The sequence below is a fragment of the Sus scrofa genome, chromosome 13 (assembly GCF_000003025.6).
Source record: "Sus scrofa isolate TJ Tabasco breed Duroc chromosome 13, Sscrofa11.1, whole genome shotgun sequence".
NCBI lineage: Eukaryota > Metazoa > Chordata > Mammalia > Artiodactyla > Suidae > Sus > Sus scrofa.
Genome location: NC_010455.5, coordinates 99,818,832 through 99,840,142, shown reverse-complemented (window position 1 = coordinate 99,840,142; position 21,311 = coordinate 99,818,832). Strand labels below are relative to the sequence as shown.

The window sequence follows — 21,311 nt, the reverse complement described above, 5'->3', positions numbered from 1 at the left end:
GGGACCAGACAGTCTCTGGTAAGCAGCTATGGTGACCAGGAGCTCTTAACTTAGGCCTAGCCTGTCTTTTCATAAAGCCATTCTGTTTCTTTTTTAAAATTATTTTTTGGAAGATGTCTTAGGATATGTAATTAGATTTTTCTTTTGGGGGTCTGGTTATGAGGGAACACCAGCAATTTGATGTACTTTATATGGGGCCTGTCTGCCAAAGCCTCATGTTTCAGGGAACGCATTTCCCTTCAGCTGCAGCACATGAGATTTGGAGGTTCCTGGTGGGCATACATGTTAAAACAAAAACAAAAATGAAAACAAAACACCTCTTTGAATACACACTGAAATATTTACAGATGAAAGGACAGATTTTCTGGGAAGCAGGTAAAATACAGTGGAAACCAGATCAGCCACAACCTGATCATTGCTGAAGTTCAGCGATGGTGTGTGGGGTTTCACCAAACTCTCCAGACTTCATTTGTGTATATTTCAATGTTTTCCCATCATAAACAGTTTAAAAAGAAGCACAGGAGTTCCTGTCGTGGTGCAGCAGAAACGAATACAACTAGGAACCATGAGGTTGCGGGTTGCGGGTTCGATCCCTTGCCTCTCTCAGTGGGTTAGGGATCCAGCATTGCCATGAGCTGTGGCACAGGTTGCAGATGTGGCTTGGATCTGGTGTTGCTATGGCTGTGGTGTAGGCCGGCAGCTATAGCTCCAATTCGACCCCTAGCCTGGGAACCGCCATATGCTGCGGGTACAGCCCTAAAAAGCAAAGAAGAAATAAATAAATACAAATAAAAAGAAGCGCAGATATGTCTTTGTTTCATGTTGCAGGATCCAGAAAACCAAACTCTTGAGTATCCACAAAGCAGTGTCCCAAGGCAATCTTGAGACTCGGGAGAGTAAAGGTGATACAACAAAGTCGTTCGCTGTACATGGAAGGGTCTCTCTGAGGACACTGGCCTTGGATGACTTGTGGGCAAGAACACCTCCCTTTATCGTGAGCTGTTATTTTCCTGCCCGATTGGAGACTCCGCCTTCCACTTCTTTCCTTTCCATTTCTCTGTTTGTAACTTTCTCCCCTGGTTCGAGAGAGCTGCCTTCAGGACCCATAAAGGAAGGATGACAAGCCTCCAAAGCAGTGGCTTTCCATTTTTTTAAAACCACAACTCAGAGTAAGAAATATAATTTTTTATAATCACATACAAACACAATGGACTGTTTTACAAAATTACACTCTTTACTCAGTGGGATACATTCTGATGTTTTCTGTTCTTACCCTCTGCTAGAGCAGTATATTCTATTCCAATATTTTAGAAGACTGTTGTGATCCACTAAATTGATTTTAGGATCACAAACGGGTTGCAGCCTGCAGTTTAAAAAAAAAAAATGGTTAACGAAAAGATACACTGGGCAGGAAACAACATTTAAAACATCTGGCCTGGGTTGAAGTCATAGACAGCTGGATCTCATTTGTATCTGAGCCTGGAAAAGGCCCCCACACTTTCTCTAAGTGGCTGGAAGGTCAGATCTACAATGCTTGCCAAGGACTGACTAAAGTATTAAATCTCAGCAGATGTGTTAATTGATGTACCCATCAACAGTGAGTGATCACAGCCCCTCACAGGCTTAAGATAGGGCTTTGGCTGAACTGGGTTCAGCCACACGCCATCTTGCAGTTTTAAAGTGGTAAAAAGAGGGTAGCCCTATTCTTCCCACCCCACTATGGCTATTGCTCAGAGGAGACACCAGACAAGGTATAAAGCTGTTGTGTGTCTTTTAGAACCAGATGGATGTGAATTTGGACCCCACCAATGACTAACCATGTGATTTTAGACGTGTCACTTAATCTTGGTTTTTCTTGTCAGAACAGGGATGATAATGCAATATATATTATTTTTGGCAGCACCCACGGCATGTGAAAGTTCTCAGGCCAGGCATGAAACCTGAGACACTGCAGTGACAACAAATCCTTAACCACCAGGCCACCAGGGAACTCCAATAATACCGTAAAAAATGAGATAATATGGAGCATCTAGCCAGAACCTAACATGAGGAAAAATCCTCAACAAACATTGTTAACCTCTTCATCTCCCGGAACAGAGGCTATGGGAAGTTTCATTCCTTGAGGTTTGCTGGAGGGGAAGGAAAGGCAGAACAGCGAAGCAGAAAGAAGTCTTGAGGTGCCAACCAGCCAAGAGAAAAGCCATATTTTCAAGCTAAGTGACCAAGGGAACATCACTCACCAGCTTTAGGTCCTCCGGTTCCTTAATCATGAAGTGAAGATAGGGGAAACATGATGTTCTTCCAAAACTCTTGGCTTGTGTTTCTTAAAAGACATTTAACTTCCTGGGCACCAGCTCAGACCCACTGAATGAATCATAATCATCCCAACCCCATGTCCAGAAATTCACCCAGGTTCTTTCAAGTCTACTTCCTCATTCAAGCCATTTCATGATATCTTCCTCCCAGCCCCACCTCTATACCTGTTGGCTGGGTTCATGGCTTCTGGTCTTGTTTGTTCTCCATCCAGTCTCTGCAGGCAGAGAGAGAAGGTTTATCAAAAGTGACACAGAGACTGCTGTGAAAAACTTCCGGTGACTTCTTTGTGTTCTCAGAACAGAGTACCCCCCTGGACATATCTGTCCCCAAAGCTCAACTTGACCTGGTCAGTGCAACTGGCCCAGCCCTTGGACTCCCACCAACTCAGAGGCAGCAGGGATGGTGTTTCTCCTGCTATTGATATTTGTCCATATCAATACACATGGCCTGGTGCAAACCAGGCACCGAATGAAAGAGCAGTTACTGAGTGCAGCCGAAACTTTTCCATAAAATTACGGCAAATGATCTATTTTCTGGACAAAATAACTTCCATGTAATATGGCAAATTTTCTTAGAGTCTCTAATGTGTGTTCTGCTGGTTGCTCAAGGATTAAATCAATTGTACTATAATTTCCATCATTTTCTATTTCAGGACAAGGATGATTTCAAGGTTTGTTTGTTTTTTAGAACAAATACAGTTCAGGTGCTTTATCCCATGTTCCTCAAATTACTCTAAGTGGATGCTAGTAGTTGCTCCATGTTTCTAAAGGCTGGTCTTGCTCAGACGTAATGGCTGAAAATTTCCCTTAGCAAGAAGAGTGTCATGCATTACAGTTTTCACTTCCATTTAGCCAGATCAAGTATTTGTTTAAGTGCTTTGTGCTCTGATTAGAGGTGTCTCTATGTGAAGTGCTCCTTGAACAAAGGTTGTGGGTAGTCAATGTAATTTAATTGAATAATGTTCCATAATTAAGGCAAAAACCACTTCACTTAAATAATTAGCTTGAAGTGGTTGCAGTAGCAGAGTTAATAGATAGGCTCCCCCCCTCCCCTTGTCTATGCTACTTGTGTTAACCTGACAACAGAACTCTGGTGACATGCTGTTCTACTGGACCTTTGGGTTCAGCCATTTAGGCTTTCAGGCCATGCTAGGACTGCTCAGCTGCCCTCTAAGAAGACATCAAAGAGCAGTAATCATGGGATTGAGTTCCCTCCTATGGTTTATTCATAAGGTTGAATAAGCATTCAAACCGAGCATGCTGGAGAGAATATGGGCAGTTTCCACAAGCATAATGGTGACTACTGGAAGACATACCATTTATAGATTTTTTTTAGAAAAGTGATTACCAAATCACTACTGGTTTAGGATGCTGCATAGGCACTTGGGGTGGCAAATACAGGTGCAGCCAGTCAACACAGGATTAAGTGTAGGCAAAGAAGTAGGTAGTTTATGTTAGTTAAGCAGGTAACAGAAAACTCAGTTTACAATGGCTTCAACAATGCCTTTTCCCCCCATGATTAAATAGCCATAAGTATGTGGTTATTTGTTCTAGTTCAGTAGGTTAAACATAGCATCTGTGGAATTCCTATTATGGCTCAGTGGTTAACGAACCCGACTAGGATCCGTGAGAATGCAGGTTTGATCCCTGGCCTTGTTCAGTGGGTTAAGGCTCAAGCATTGCTGTGGTATATGTCACAGACATGGCTCAGATCTGGCATTGCAGTAGCTGGGATGTAGGCCGGCAGTTGTAGCTCCGATTTGACCCCTAGTGGAAACTTCCATATGTTGCAGGCAAGGCCCTACAAAGACTAAAGACTAAACAAACAAACAGAAAAACACCTGGGTACTTAGACACTTTCTCTTTCCAGTCTGCCATCCTTAGTATATCGGCTTCGTCCTTGACACAAGGTGCAGTTCTAATCATGCATCAGCATTCCAGTCCACAAAAAGAGAGGGGAGGCAGGTAATCCACAAATGTCCCTCTTCATCAAAAGAACACAAAACTCTGCCCAGCAGATGTTTGCTTAGATCTCATTGCCTAGAACTGAGTCACACACACCCCTCTTCACCCCCTGCCTCACTGCTCCAGGGAGGCCAGATAGTGGGGAACAGGACTTTCATATTTTCCTTGGACCCACTCTTATCAGAACAAATTCTCCCTTTCCTCTCCTCCCTTTAAACTAAACAAAAATGTTGTAATCTCTTTTATCCTGAAAGGCAATGAATAGACTATACAGACTATTTATAGCTGTAATTTCAAAATAATGCCCTAACTGTAACATAAAACTAAGAAATAAGAGAAGCATAATACAGCATTATACATTTCAATGCATAATTGGCTCTTTATGACTCCATGAGAAGACATAATGTCAGAGGTGGATGTTGCACCTATTTATAAGGATAATTGAGAAGAAAAGAGAAAGAAGATCGGAAGATACTCCATACAAGAAGTACAAGAAGATGATGAAAGAGCAGAGGTTCATATGTGCACTAGAATAAAATCTAGTGCAAGTTTAATTAGTGACGAACCAGACTTGTTTGAATATGATAAAGAAAAAGGGAGGAAAAGCGTTGACTGTCCACACAAATTACAGAGTGTGGAGATGAAGACTATGACATCTTCTCAAATAAGCTGAGCCTCATTGCTAACTAAGTGCAGCATCAAAAATAATTCTTTCTTGGAGTTCCCTGATGGTGCAAAGTGTGTTAAGTATTCGACATTGAAACTGCTATGGCTCAGGTCACTGCTGTGGTGAGGGGTCCATCCCTGGCCCAGGAATTTCCAAATGCCTCCGGTGAGGCAAGTAAATAAATAAATAAATAAAATAAAATTTCTTTTTGTATGACATGAGAGAGCAACTGGGGAAATACTACAGAAACCACATCTCTTATTGTGAAGACTTCACACCTCAAGATTAATGCTTAGCCTTGAGGACTTACAAAACTGTGTGTCAATAAGTGATGGAAAAAAAATGTATTCTAGGAAAAACTCAAAAGAGGCTGTAGGAGTTTCCATTGTGGCACAGTGGTTAACGAATCTGACTAGGAACCATGAGGTTGCGGGTTCGATCCCCGGCCTTGCTCAGTGGGTTAAGGATCCGGCGTTGCCATGAGCTGTGGTGTAGGTTGCAGACATGGCTCAGATCCCGTGTTGCTGTGGCTCTGGCGTAGGCCGGTGGCTACAGCTCCGATTAGACCCCTAGCCTGGGAACCTCCATATGCTGCAGAAGCAGCCCTAGAAAAGGCAAAAAAAAAAAAAAAAAAAAAAAAAGAGGCTGTAAAGTAAATCAACTATACCTCAAAAATAAATAAAAGAATAAATAAATAAATAAATAACCTCTCCCAGGAACTCCAAAAAGAGAAAAAAGAGGCTATAGAGAAGGTGTTTGGTATAATTCTGGCAAGAGGATCAAAATAAGGTTGAAAAACAATAGGCAACCCTGGCATAAATTAATATTATTCTCACAGCATAGATTTCTTATCATTATGTTAAATGAACCAACAAAAATTTCAAATATGGTATGAAAAACATGAAATTATTTTGAAAATGACTCCATAAATTTTAGTCAGATTACTGTGTCACGAATTTCCCTTTATTTAATAATATTTGATTTTTAAGTCTAGTAACAGGGACTCTAGTTCCCTCTGTCACATAATTGCTTGTGACAGTTACCAAGGCAGAATGATATTGGGGTGTGGCACTGTCAACTCAAATACAAGGACTGACGCCCAGCAGTGATGTAATTTTCTGTAATAGTGAACAGCTCCTGGTACTTTCAAAACATAGCACAAACATCAAACATAGCACAATCTTTCCTTGATTTATGCAATAGCTGCACTCCTGGAAAATGTCAGTATTTGTTAAAGTTACAAAGCAGATACTTTGTATTTATATGTAAAATCGAGTTAGATTGTTGGGCACAGCAGATACAGTTTTCTAATCTACACGAATTTCCAGTGGGCATTAGAAGGATATGTCTTTGTGCCACAGAACTCTGCCACATTGTGGGAGTCTGGCACCTGCAATCCCACTCTCTGGCGCCCCCCTTAGCCCCAAATACACACAAATTTTTTAAGCATCATTTGGTGTGGGTTAACCTTCCTGGAGAACCACTAGCTTAGGTGAAGTGTGGTCCACCTTGGGTTGCACACAGTGGCCCCAGAGAACAAAGGCAGGGTTCTGTAAGCAACAAGGAAGTGGGGACAGACACTGGGCAGCAAATATTGATGTCCTGTCTGCCACAGGGAGTGAGTGGAAGGGAGCTCAAGCAGGTCTCTTCTGAAAGCCCTTATCTTGGAGGAGGAGAAACTGGAGAGAGGAGTACCCACAGGAAAGTGGGAGGTAGTGTTGAGAGGATCTGAGTCAGGTGTGAAATCTCAATCCCATCAGCACCAGAGCCCTGCACAGTGAGACACCAGCGGTGGCATGCACTCCAAATGGGAGCAGATGGTGTCTCCAAATATGAAGCAGATTCCTAAAGAGGGCGGTGGTGGCCGAGAAAGGGTAAGGTGCTTCCATGAGCCTCCGGCTGCCCAAAAAACCCAGCAAAGGAACTTCTGCTGGGGGCAGGATTGTCATGTACTGCCTCCAGCTACCAGGCCCTACCACTGGCAAGCAGACTTCTAATTAGAAAAGCAGAACTGTGGAAAACCTCAAATTGTTTTCCTTACTAGCCCTGTGGGATTTGACCAGGAAGCCACACGATTGCTGCTAGAATCTATCTCACCTCCCAATACACAATGAACACATAGGAACAACCACTCTGTGTGGAGGTAAACCACTGGACATATGAAAAAAAAAATATTTTTAAGGCAAAAGAAGGGCCTGTCCTGAGAAATTGAAGCAAAAATGTTCCCTTCTGAAAGTATTACTTCAAGCCATTAGGAAGCCTTAAACCACCTCTAATTTGTATCCTCGAGAAAGTCAGGGGCACATTGCACTTAAGGCACCAGAGAAAGCAGACAGCAATGGGGGCAGGAGGGTTGTTCATGGATAAAAGAAATGCCCAGCACTTTGGAAATGCTGTGGACATGGCTGATGCCAAGTAGGGGCAAGAAGACAAATGAGACATTTTCCACAGTTGGGTAGAGACAGAAAAGACAGAGAAGAGGGAAGCCCTGATGCCCAAGTCCAGGAAATCAAACATATAAACCAGAAACTTCCAAGACAAGAAAACTGCAGCTTCAGTGATTAAATCTGAATGGAAAGTTACTGTTATTTTCTTCCTACTTTTTAACTTTGCTTTCTTTTTCTTCAAATTTTCATGGTATGTGCTACTTATAAACTCAGAAAACCACAAATTACAAAAAACACACAATTCAGGCAAGGGTATCTGTTTAGAGGTCCCATTTCCTTTGACTTTCAAAAGAGAAAATCTTAAAGAGCTAAGGGGAAATCTAAGGCTGAAGTCAGGTATGACTGTTGTTTTAAACCAAAAGTGAGCATTCTCTGGAAGAGAAATGTCTTGCTAGGTTATTCGTTTCTTTCCAGCGTTTCTCCACGTCTAGGGAGGGCGGAACCAGTTCTGTTGTCTAGAGTCTTCCTCCCACGCAGACTTAGTCTCAGTCCAGTATGACCTCCCTCTTCTCATTGATCAGGGCTTCTAGCCTGAGGGTATCCAACCTTGGATTGTTTAATCCTAGACCCTCTTGCATAAGCACCTAGGACCAGGAGTCTGGGGCTTGTGATCTTGAAGCTAGTGAGGAAATGCTAGGAGATTCAATGCTCTGATGAGTCTGTGACTTTTATGCAGTGCAAGCTCCAGACCCTCCATCCCATGGAAGTTCTGGCTTCAGTGGCTGGTCATTAGGTATTCAGGTCCCTCAATGCAAATGGAAAAGCAGCTCCAATTACTGGCTCTATCGATGTCATGGAAGAAAGAAAGAGTCGCTTCCTGCATGGACTGGGCCACAGTTTTCTCTTAGAAAGAATTAATGCAAGATTTAATTTTCCCACATCTGTCAATGAAAACGGCATCATACACATAGGTATTCTCTTGTGCCTCCACAAAGAGCATTGCTATATGGCATGTTGCCCCTGAGAGGAAGCAGAGGAATTATTATTTTAAAGTGAGTAGCATGGACTGTCTTTTTTTTTTTTTTTTAATAAGTGGATATGAAATGAATGAAATATGTGACTAGCAGTTCATTTGAATTCCAATCTTTTCCTTCAACTTAGCACTTAGGTGTTAACAGGGTTGAAAATACCAGCATGTTGCAAATCCTGTAAGAATCACTATTGTGCCCTCAGCCTTAATGATATTTTGGCTGGGTATAGAATTCTGTCCATCAACTGGTGAATGGATAACCAAAATGTGCTATCTAGCAGTAAAAAGAAATGAAGTACTGATACATGCTCCTGTATTGGTTGAAACTTCAAAAAATTTTAAGTGAGAGAAGCCTTTCACAAAGGGCCACATATTATATGATTTCATTTATTGGGAATGCCCAGAATAGGCAAGTCTATAAACTCCCCATCCTGCTCCAGCTCCCCCCAACCCATCCCCAGTGTCACCAGTAGGCTTACCCATGATTTTGCATAACAGATGGGGAATTCAATACAGACAGACTCACAACCCTCTTTGGTTAGTAGCTTTGTTTTGGATGATCAAAGAGCTAAGATATCTGTCCTCACTACCACCATCCTCTGTGAGTGCTGTGCTTTCCAAAGCAGCTTTTACACTCACCACTGTACTTGCTTTTCACAGCAATCCTGTATTATCCTCCTTGTTTTACAGATGAGGAGATCAAGTTCAAAAGAGGTGAACTGTCTTGTTCCAAGTCACACACTGGATCACACAACTCAGATCTTCTGACTGTAGCATCATTATTCCTTCCACCACTGGGCACTACCCAACATGAAATTCTCCAGATGAACCCTTTACTCTAAGTACATGTATTTTTTGATCTCTGATATTTTCCTGCATACCTGTTGAACAACTACTATGTATCAGACACTAGGTGCTGGAGATACAATTAAGAAAAAGGTTCCAGTGTAGGAGAAACTGTCCCAATAAAAAGGTAGAAAGGAGAGACCCCAGCCATGATGACTAAGCAAAGGCCAGCCAACTGCCCCTAACCACCCCTCCCCAACACATCTGATTCTGTAAACTTGTTTCCGCATCTACTACCTTGTCTGACGTCACTCCGGTCCAACTAGCCAAGCATGGACCTGGAAGAGGTAGCCCATAAAAGCCTTGTGAAACCCTTCTTCAGGGCTCAGACTCTGGAGAGTAATCTCCTCTGAGTCCGCTGGCATAATAAACCTGAATTCTCTAACTCTCCGAGTGCTTGCTTGGTTTCTCGCCGGGTAAAAGAGCTGATACACTGCAGCCACAGAGCTGCTGGAGCTAGTACACTACAGACACAAGGCTGTCATTAGAGCTGGTGTACTACAGCCACAGGGCTGTCGGCAGAGCTGATACGCTGCAGCGGGCTGCTGGGCAGCTGCCATAACACCAGCTTTACAAACTATCAGAAAAGGTAGCCATACCTATGTCCTTATCTTTGCTCAAATAGAATATCCACCACCACAGCAGCCCCCTATTCACCAACCCCCACTACTCTGTCTACACATCTGGCATGACCTCTGGCTCCTCTCCAGGAGGAGCAATGTAAACAGCAATCTAACCTTGAACACTCCTCTCTAGGATAACACAACTTCCTGATAATACACAATCTCCGGGGATCTTTCTCAGCTTTCCTTTGATGTTATATATAGGTTTTAAGTGGAGGCAACCATGAGTTGAGGGCCCCTCCCTCACCACACTCAGAAAAAGAGGAAATAAATTATCCTCTGAATCAAAAAAGGCTCAGAACAGAGATATGCAAATTTACCAGATGCAGACTGGATCCCAGTCCATGGGTGGGTAACTTGATTAAATGTACCTAATTCTCTAAAGAAAGCAAGCATCATTAGGAGGGGGTTGCGTGACTATGGACATCAGAAAAAGGACAGTCCTTGAAGCAAATGTTACTGGTGCCCACACAAACACCATCCAGGGAAGAGAGGAGCACCCAGCCAGTGTGCAGGACAGGAATAACAATTGCAGAAATGGTCAGTGGTGGGGGGGGTATCACTTAAATCTGCCAGGACCAAGCCCTCCACTCAAATAACTTCCATCCCTTGCCCTGAGGACTTGCTGATCAGATAACCACTAGCTGAACTGATTTCCATTGCCTCTGGGAAAGAAAGGGCTGCTTGAACTGATAGGCACATCCAGTTGACCTTAGAGTTCTACTTCTCACTGGAAATTACTATATGAACTTGTACATCAGCCCCTTATAAACATGAGTCAGTTTTTAGGGACCCCCCCAAGACTGAGTGTCTAAACCACTGAGGCTGAGGGCAGGACCCTGGACCACTGGAGACCAAGGAAAATGGCACCTATGGGGCTGAGTGACACACCCACTTCCTTCAAATCCCGAAAGCAAATGCTGGTTGGTTGACACACTATCCTGGGGGAAGACTTGGAGAAAGATTAAGCTTTACCCTTGCCTGCCAGAGGCCTGAGCACCTCTGTAATTTTAGCTGTTACTGATGTTCTCATTGTTTTGGTAAAACCAAACAATCAAGGGAAACTTAGGAAGGAACAATCCTATTTGGTGGGCTACATCTTTACTGAGTATTTGATGTTATTTTCAAAAGCTGGGCATCCTGAATCCATTTTAAAGCTCCAACTTCTGAAATTTCAACCAGAGGCCATCTGCAGAGGTAGACTGTCCACAGAAGTCCCTGTTTCACTGTTCTATGGCTCAACAGTGCAGGGGTAGGATAAAGGTTTTTTTTGTTTTGTTTTGTTTGTCTTTTTAGGGCACACCCATGGCATATAGATGTTCTTAGGCTAGCTCCAATAGGACCTATAGCTGCTAGCCTACACCAGTTCACAGCAATGCTGGATCCCCAACCCACTGATCAAAGCCGGGGATGGAACCCAAGTCCTCATGGATGCTAGTCGGGTTTGTTAACCACCAAGCCACAACAAGAACTCCAAACAAAGTTTTTTTTTGTTTTTAAGGGAGGGTTTTTGTGGTGATATATCAAAATTTTCTTACTTATTTGAACTTGTATGTTTTATAGAAGTTCATTTGAAATGTGAAGCCTCATTTATTGGAAGAAGAATTACCTGTTTTAGCCATGGAGACTGCCATAGGTCTCCTTAAACAATAAATTGGCCTTTTGAGGACAGAGCTTAACACAGATGCAGAAAGGTAAGTTACCTGTGGCTAGGAGTTAATGATAACTAAGGAGTTACTTACATTAAGGTCTCTTCTAATTTAAGAAGAATCATTTCTAGTAACAGAATCATACAGGGGTATCTGTTTTCAGGCACAAAATTGGAAAGAACTGTGAAGATTAAAGGAAACTTTAGAATTTTCTACACTACATACTGTGTTCTAGGATTAAAAAAATAGGATCAGGTTGAGCTAAATTAGGTTAATTCTGTTATCTAGATGGTGTTCACTGGTAGACTCTTCCTTCCATTTGTTTGCTAATGGAATACAAATCCCATTAAAGAGCATTGGATTCATTTTTCATTTGAATGAAAGGAGCTCAATTTCCTACCAGAACCGGCTGCGGAGAATACCTAATACACCCTCCACGTGCTCAAAATTTGCAACTGAAACGCCAAGGGATACCAAGTCTCATGTGACAGGTGCATGTGTGCACGTGAACACACACATGTGCACACAGACACACACAATCACACAATGAGTTAAAATTTTAAATATTCACATTAAGAAGTAAATTAATTGTTAGGCTTTGCTACCTTCTCATTGTGAATTACAAATCCTGTGAATAGGAAAGTCTAATTTCAGAGCTTCCTTTTTCCCTCCTGGCAAGTGGCTTAAGCTTATGAAGGATGTGCTAAGGAAATAAAGAGTCTAAGGCACATTCGTTAGGTTTCAAATGGCTGGAGAATTTTGCCCAAAAAAGGGTGGGGAAGAGGAATTAAAAAATATATATCCTAACATTATCTAAATGATAGGGCATTGGGGTTCCCATCGTGACTCAGTGGAAACGAGTCTGACTGGTATCCACCAGGATGCAGGTGTGATCCCTGGCCTCACTCAGTAGGTTAAGGATCTGGCATTGATGTGAGCTGTGGTGTAGATCACAGATGCAGCTCGGACACTGTATTGCTGTGGCTGTGGCGTAGGCCAGTGGCTGCAGCTCTGATTTGACCCCTACCCTGGGAACCTTTTTATGCCATGGATGCAGTCCTAAAAAGATGGAAAAAAAAATGATAGGGCATTTTTCTAAGTGAGATAAGTCAGAGAGAGACAAATATTGTATGATATTGTTTATATGTGGAAGCTGAAAAATATAACAAACTAGTGAATATAACAAAAAAGGAAGCAGACTCACAGACAGGACAAACTGGTGTTTGGTTACTAGAAGAGGTGGGAGTGGGGGCGCACACTATTGGGTGTATGATAGGCTATAAAGATGTTTTGTACAACATGGGGAATATAGCCAATACTTTGTAATAACTAAATGGAGTGTAACCTTTAAAGTGGTATAAAAAAATTAAAAATAAAAAAAATATATACTAACATAGAAGCCAAAAGGTTGGGATTTTCATTGGGAGTATTCTTTCTTTTCTTTCTTTCTTTTTTTTTTTAAACTGAAACAAAGTTTAATAATACAGAAAATGAAGAGAGCACTTTGCAAATTTATCACTCAAAGGGTATCTCTATCCGAGGAAATCAGTGTGTTACACTTTGAGAGAGGAAAGGTGCTTATACACCAAAATCAAAAAATGGAATGTTTACCAAAGTAAGGCAGGTCAAGGGATCAAAGGTGAAGGGTCACACATTACTAAAAAGAAATCCAAAAGTATGGCTGAATCATGATCTCTCATTATTGTTCCAATGGTGCCTCTCTTGGGTCAACTTGAACATTTTGACAGACATTTTTCAGTAGAAAGATTTCTACATGATTACTATTGGTGTTCCCGTGATCATCTTCTAGAGGCGCACAATGCTGAGAACACAATAGGTGCTGGCTCTGCAGCAAGACTCTGGGGAAGCTCTTCAGGTTTGTTATCAACAGCCACTTCCCCTCAGGGCACCTCCTCCTCCTCCTCACCACTGTTAGCCTAGCACCCTGTGCCAGGAGGATACTCAAAGAAGTGAAATCCTAGTATAAATATTGGTAAGCTTGAATTTTAATCCGAAATCAAACCCAAATGGGTTACACTATCACTTGCCACTCCCTTGTCATTTAATCTTCTATTATGCTGTATGATTTATGTTATAACAAATGAAAAAAAGTGATAGGATTCCTTCATTCATCCATGAAAGCTAAAGGTATGTCTTTTTTTAAACATTTGTCACAAAAATGTCTGACAAGCTGTTATCTAAGGCTCTTTCCCATATAAAGTTCTCCTGGTTCCCCTCCACTCAAACAGATGAAAGTGTTTCTACTCTGCATTGCTTGCTGGGACCTCATGTGGTCCCATAGTCCCATTCTTTGTCTTGTTTTCTGAGTGAGTCATCCAAACCGGTGTTCTGGGGGTGAAGAATCTCTGGGTATCATGTACAACAGCAGGATGCAGCTTGGATGGATAATGCATTATTCTGGATTGTTTCACCCACTGTCCTGGCCCTAATCCATGGGGAAGCTGAGCCTTCTAACCTGAGGGTTGAAAGAAACTTCTGGTCCAAGGTTATCATGCTCCTCTGCAGCCTCCCAACCCCCACGCCATTTGTCCTGCACCGTATGGGTCTTGAACTCCTGGATCTTCAGGGTTTCTCCAGCCTGAAACTTCACTTCCATCTATTCTTAGCATTCTTGGTCTAGTCCTCTGAAGCTCTGCTCTCCCTGCTCCCCTTTATCTCAGCCTTCACAAATGAGATCTTAGAAACCATGCTATATGTTAAGATGGGGAGAAGAGAGAATAGCTGTCTTTAGATTCAGATATACTGTCAAATGAGTTCTTCCTTCTTCCTTCCTCCCCAGAAGAAGAGGAGGGAGTGTTTGGAATTTTATTTGGACAAGTGAAGATACTACAAAAGCTAGTGAGGCTTTTGGAGGGAACTCTTTGGAGGCTTCTTAGCAAAACATCATGGGAGATTGCTGTCGGATGTGGAGTTTGGGGTGGTGTCTCAGGTGGGAAAAAGCCAAAAACAGGCTCCCTAAGTCCTGGGCTCCAGAAATAAAGAGAGCCTCTTGGTTTCCTTCCCAGTGGTTTCATCCACTTCCTGAGCCTGAAGGAGGGGCAAGGATTCTGGGAAAAGCCTGGCCCTGGATCTTCCTGTGCCATTTTTTAGGGTCCTGAGCTCTCTAGCACCTGTGGTGCTAGAGAGAAAGAAATCCTAAGCAGTGCAGGGGAGGAAAAAGTTTCCCTCAGTTCTCTTGGGGTTGATGGCTGGGTCTGAAAATTAAATAGACAGAGGCAGATTAACAGGAGAAAAGCCTACAAATTTATTATAAGTTTTACAGACATGGGATCCTTCATAAGGAAATAAAGACCCCAAAAAATAGTTAGACCTGTATTCAGGGTGACCTTCCTGTTTCTGCCATTTTCTCAAATTCCTGCAGCTTAAAATATTCAATTTCCAAGGTGCTATATTTTGGGGTAGCATGCCAAGGAGGGTTTCAGGGCAGGGCCATCCTTTCATCCCAGCTGTCCTCACTTAGTGTTGGCCATTACAGACTCCCTTAGGAGGAGAGCCTTCTGATCTTCCATCTATGGAAAACTTGACCTCATGTTTGTGGGGCTCCTTCTGCATCCCTGAAGTTGTCAGGGCACACGTGTGGGTCCTCTGGGGGCATTCAGTCATGACAGCCCCTCATCCAATTTTCACTGGAAAATTACTTTATGTTTAATAGCGTTTGTGCTTCAGTTCCTTTAGATGTGTGTGCAATTGCTGAGGTGCTAGAAATAATGCATTCCAACATGCAAACTTCCAAAGGATATAGCAGAAAAGTGCTTATAGATTCTTGAGCTCTTTCCCTGCTTCAAAGGCAGAAAAAGGATTGAAGGGAGTAGAGATATGAGAGAAATGGGGAATGGATTTTTGGAAGCGTATTATTGTTTTCTTTTCTTTTCTTTTGGCCGAACCCATGGCACGTGGAAGTTCCTGGGCCAGGATCGAACCTGCGCCACAGCTGTAACCAGAGCTACAGCAGTGACAACTCTGGATCCCCAACCTGCTGAGCCATGAGTTCCTCCTAGATTGTTGTTCACTGAGTGTCTGATCCCAGTCAAGGGGCAAGGATTTCTCTATCTCAAACCCAATGCAATAGGCCTTGAGAGTGCTAGATAGGGGTCTTCATAGTTGGGTCACAGAAATCTGGGCCTGAGAAGTGAAACTCAGCCTTAAAGGGTGGGTTGGCCAACAGCTTTGGTGGTAAGCAAAGTGGGGGGAGGGGGTAGATTAGAATCAGACATCATTCACAGACTTTTCAGGATAAGAACACGTGTTTCCCATGCATACATGTAAGTCACAACATGAGAGAGAACTGGCATGGGGTCATCTTTTGCCCTACCCCAGAGATCCACAGAGGGGAAAATAGTTGAAAGGAGGTGAAAGTATTGCTGGATTCTTGGGGGTTAATTAACATCCTAGGGCAAGTACCCATGGAATAGGGTTGAAGTCACCCCAGGCAAGATAACTGCAAGTTGGATAATTATGTTTTCTTTTGGGAGGGAGCAAAGCTCTCCAAAGAACCCACAAAATATTCATGAAATGAAGCATTGACTTAATCCCTGCCAAACTCAGAAAGCTTAGAGCCAACAGATGACAAAATCAGTCAGTTCAGAACTTTCCTGTCACCTTCAGACCCTAGAAGGTCAGAAACCCCAGAAGGCAACATGGAGGAGGCAGAAATCAGCAAGGCAGGAGCAAGAGAAAAGACAAGCACAGTCTCTCCTCCAAACCAAAGCTTCTGTTTGCAGCCATCCTGGGCAGCCTTATGCCCAAGGGGAGCAATTCAACTTTAAATCACATTTGGAGTTTTGCATTTTATCCTGGCCTACCCATATTAAATACTGAATTTGAGACTGGGTTTGGGACTTAAGAAGTAGCTAGAGAAGTCCCAGGACCAGCCTGATTTTTTTTTTTTTTTTTTTTTTTTTAGTGGCCACTCCCATGGCATATGGAAGTTCCCAGGCCAGGGATCAAACCCTTGCCTCTGCAGCAACCCAGGCTGCCGCATTTGGGTTCTTAACCCACTGCACCACAGTGGGAACTCCCCTGCTTGACTTTTTTTTACAAGGGCACAGGGAGAACTAGTGCCACCAGACAAATCTGTAGATATGGCAGGCAAATTTAGGGTGTTACATCACAGCATGCCAGAAGTCCCAGTTCTTCCATGTGCCAATAATATATAACATGCCTTATTTCATACAGTCAGCATACATTTATTGTTATAGCAGGCACTGGGAAGACAAAGACAATATAGCTAGGAATTGTCCATGAGGAACTCAGTATTGTCCAAGGAGCAGACATCATATCTACAGTGAGATTTAGAGACTTGGGTCACTTACAACTGTATTTACTAAAGTTAGACATAAGGCCAAGGGAAGGATAAATCACACCAGAAACCCACCGAGCCTCATGCTCTCCAAGGCTCTAGTCCACAGCACCCTAACTCAGGAAAGAGAGGATAAAGGATTTGTCATTATTTCCATCCTAGAAGGTATGTAGCTGTATCCCAATAAAATCCCTTTGTGGTTTTCATTTGCATGGTCTGATGACTAATGATAATTACATTTTTTCCCCTGTGCTTTTTGACCTTTGATATAGCTTCTTTTGTGAAGTGTTTGCTTGCCCATAATACTTTAAAATTATGCTTTGAGGAATTCCCATTGTGGCTCAAAGGTAACAAACCCCAGGAGCATCCATTTGGACTCCAGTTAGATCCCTGGCCTTGCTCAGTGGGTGAAGGACCCAGGATTGCTGTGAGCTGCGGTGTAGATTGCAGACATGGCTCTGATCTGGCATTGCTGTGGCTATGGCATAGGCAGACAGCCGCAGCTCCGATTTGATCCCTGATCTGGGAACTTCCATATGCTGCAGATACAGGCCTAAAAAGGCAAAACAAACAAACAAACTAAAAACAAAAACAAAAAAAAGGTTCAGCTTAAAAATAAAATAAAATTATGCTTCAAACAATACTGTCAAAATATCCCTGAGGATGTGGGTTCAATCCCTGGCCTCACTTAGTGGGTTAAGAATCCAACTTTCTTGCAAGCTGCAGTGTAGCTCTCAGATGCAGCTCGGATCCCGTGTTGCTGTGGCTGTGGCTGTGGCATAGGCTGGGGAACCTTCCAGGCCCAGAAACTTTCATACACCACAGGGGTGGCCATAAAAAGAAAAAACAACAACAACAACAGAAAAACAAATCCAACTCCACAGTGCTGTTAACAAAACTTCATCATTTCAAGTTCCATATATTTCACTGGTTTCTCCTAATACCTATTGCATACCTATTCTCTTCAAATTGGAAATTTGCACAAAATGGAAATTTGCACAAAATGGAAGCCCTACAACCTGTTTCAACAAATCTGTTTAAAATTCAGAGACTCTATCCCACCAGATTTTATTTTTATCTTTAGGGAGGATGATTATAGATGGGATGGAAGGAACTGAGAAAAGACAGGAAATGATTAGGGAAACTTTTCCTCAGTTTGAAATATGTAATTTTATGCTCGGAGCGCCTCCTGTTTGTTCTTGGCACTGATTTTGCCACAGGCTTGGGTGCAATTGCTCTTCACTATGCTCTAGAGAAAACTAAGCAGCCAAGGTATTGCAGGGAGCTGAAAAATGGGATGCGTGTCTTCAGCCAGGCTGCCTGCCAGGGAATGAAAGCCAGGCTGAGTCCCTGAAGAGTTCAGGGTATGGACCAGCAAAATTGAGAGACTGTTAGTAAACAATCCTCAAAAAAAAGGAGGGGCTTACCAGAAGAATCATTAGAGAAGAGCATGAGCCATGCAAATACTAAGAACTTGACAGTGCCACTAAAGTGGAGCAAAATTGTATAGGCAACCAAAGGTTGGCAAGATTCTACATTCCAAATAGTTACATATTGACATGGCAGATGGGAGAGGAGTGTTTATCCCAATTTCATGTGACTAAACATGGGGTGGAGAAAATTAAGCATAAGAAAATGTAAGAGGGACATCAGGGGAAGAAGAAAAGAATTTTTCATGCCTGTTCAGCTCCGGACTGAACTTTCAAGGGCGCAGTGATAATGGTTCTGGAACTCAATAGTCTAGGAGTTACTCGCCTTCTCTTTGGGCCACCGGTGAATGGATGGTTTATGACATTTAAACCCTGATGACTCAGTCTTTTGGTCAGCCCAACATCCAGAACTTCCCTCACTGAAACACCCCTCCTCCAAAGCGTGCAGTCTGTGGGGCCGATAATCATGTCTCCTCACCTCCACCTGAAGTGGGGTACATGCGTGTGACCTTATTTCTAGGTCAGTTGGACTCCTGGTCCCACTTACCGATCACTTGCTATTTGCCAGGAAGTATCCTTAGGGCTTCACCCACTTAATCCTCAGAACAACTCCATGAAGCAGGTGCATCTTATAGATGAGCAAACAGAGGGTGAAAGGGTCAGTGACTCACTCAGGATCACACAGCTGGGAAGGGGCAAAATAAGATTTGAGCTCGGGCTGTCTGGTTCTTGCTGGCTGCAGGCAAGAGAGGGAGAGAGGTTATTTCAGCTTTCCCAGCCTCTAAAGTAGAAGCAGGCAAGAAAAGAAGGGGCTGGGAGATGCTGAATGAGTCACCGATGATATCTGCCAAATCTGTCTGGTCAGTTTTCTCTTCCTCTGTTATTAACTGCTTCCTCCCGCCTGTCCTGACTTTGTGCAGGGCTCAAACAGTTCTCCAAGTCAGACTCCTTGCTTCATGAACCTTCATCTTTTAGAAGACTTGCAATTTCATTTTGCAACTGATTTCATTATAGTCTTCCTAGTTACAGATACCATCTGAAAATGGCAGATACCCTTATAGTTTCTGACAGCTGATGAGAGACTGACCTAAATCTTTGATTGATGGTTGGTACAGATAATGAGAGTGTTTAGGGAGGGATGTCTGAGAGAGTAAGATGATTTAAAGAAATGGTCGTGAAACTCCCACTGTGGCTCAATGGTAACGAACCTGACTGGTATCCATGAGGACAAGGGATCCATCCCTGGCCCCACTCAGTGGGTTAAGGATCCGGCATTTCCATGAGCCGTGGTACACATTGCAGACGTGGCTCAGATCCCGAGTTGCTGTGGCTGTGGTGTACGCTGGCAGCTATAGTTCCGATTCCACCCCCAGAGAACTTCCATATGCTGTGGGTGTGGTCCTAAAAATGCAAAAAATAAAAATAAATTTAAAAGTGGGCAGCTCAAGGAGTTTGTTGGTTTGTTTGTTCTTTGGCCAAACCCAAGGAATGTGGAAGTGCCAGGGTCAGGGATCCAACTGGCACCACAGCAGTGAACCAAGCCCTCACAATCACAATGCCTCATCCTTAACCTGCTGTGCCACAAGGGAACTCCAAGAGGGTATTTTGTATAAAATATTTGCTTTCCTACATAACCTGGTATCCCATGTTCTTGTATAAGGAGTACTAGGATCAGAACCCTTTGAATATAGCAAAATATAACCTAACCCTTGTTTCCTTCCTCAGCTGCTTTAAGGAAGCTATTCAGAGAATGTGGGTAAAATTAACAGTGACAACAAGAAAAAAATCCATAGGTCTGAGGTTCCCTGAGCTCCTCTGAACTCCTAGGATCAGGCATTCCTCAGCGTGCCGGTTCCCCTCTGTCCACAGCTGCAGCTAATGTCCGTCAAAGTCCTGCAGTGTCCGCGTATATGCGGCCCTTCTTTTTTTTTTTTTTTTTTGTTGTTGTTGTTGTTGTTGCTATTTCTTGGGCCGCTCCTGCGGCATATGGAGGTTCCCAGGCTAGGGGTTGAATCGGAGCTGTAGCCACCGGCCTACGCCAGAGCCACAGCAACGCGGATCCGAGCCACGTCTGCAACCTACACCACAGCTCACGGCAACGCCGGATGGCCAACCCACTGAGCAAGGGCAGGGACCGAACCCGCAACCTCATGGTTCCTAGTCGGATTCGTTAACCACTGCGCCACGACGGGAACTCCTATGCGGCCCTTCTTAACCTGCTGCTGCTGAGTCACACAACAGCAGCAATTTGGCCGCTGTCCAAGCCCCACTTCTGACTTAACTGCCTGTTGCTGAGCTGCTGGTGCTGTCTTTCTAGGTGAAGAAGGTCTCCGCTAATGGTTCACAACTCTTTTTGAAATACTGACATTACTCCTGCAACTCCCAACAGTTTCTCTCTGGGTTGACTTGGAAGAAATTTGGGTGGAACCCTCTGTTAAAAGAGCATCTTAGGAGTTCCTGTCGTGGTGCAGTGGAAATGAATCTGACTAGGAACCACGAGGACATGGCTTTGGTCCCTGGCCTTGCTCAGTGGCTTAAGAATCCAGCATTGCCCTGAGCTGTGGTGTAGGCTGCAGACACGACTCGGATCTGGTGTTGCTGTGGCTTTGGTATAGGCTGGTAGCTATAGCTCCAATTTGACCCCTAGCCTGGGAACCTCCATATGCTGCGGGTGCGGCCTTAGAAAAGACAAAAAAAAAAAAGAGCATCTTACCCTCTATTAAAAGAGAATTAAAATTAAACTAATGCTACACACACCACATACACACACATAAATTTATACACACACACACACACGTATGTTATAGTCTATGTGTGTGGCATGTGTTGTGTGATTTAAATTTTGATTATCTTTTCTTTTTTTGGTCTTTTTGGGGCCCTACCCAAGGCATATGGAGGTTCCCAGATTAGGGGTTGAATCGGAGTGGCAATTGCTGGCCTATGCCACAGCCCCAGCAATGCCAGATCTGAGCTGAGTCTGCCACCTACACCACAGCTCACAGCTATGTCAGGTCCTTAACCCACTGAGTGAGGCCAGGGATCAAACCTGCGTCCTCATGGATACTAGTCAGATTTGTTT

At 43.3% G+C, this 21,311-nt stretch overlaps 1 long non-coding RNA gene across 2 annotated transcripts; it reads right to left on the bottom strand.

Annotated features, from left to right (window-relative positions):
* LOC110256326 lies at nucleotides 1,214-19,029 on the bottom strand. 2 transcript variants are annotated; one of them, XR_002337739.1, is made up of 3 exons: nucleotides 18,780-19,029; nucleotides 2,241-2,530; nucleotides 1,214-1,363 (listed from the first exon to the last, which is right to left on the bottom strand). It is a non-coding gene; the product is annotated as an uncharacterized LOC110256326 (long non-coding RNA). The 2 variants fall into 2 exon arrangements; XR_002337738.1 differs by having other exon boundaries at nucleotides 1,214-2,530; nucleotides 18,780-19,028.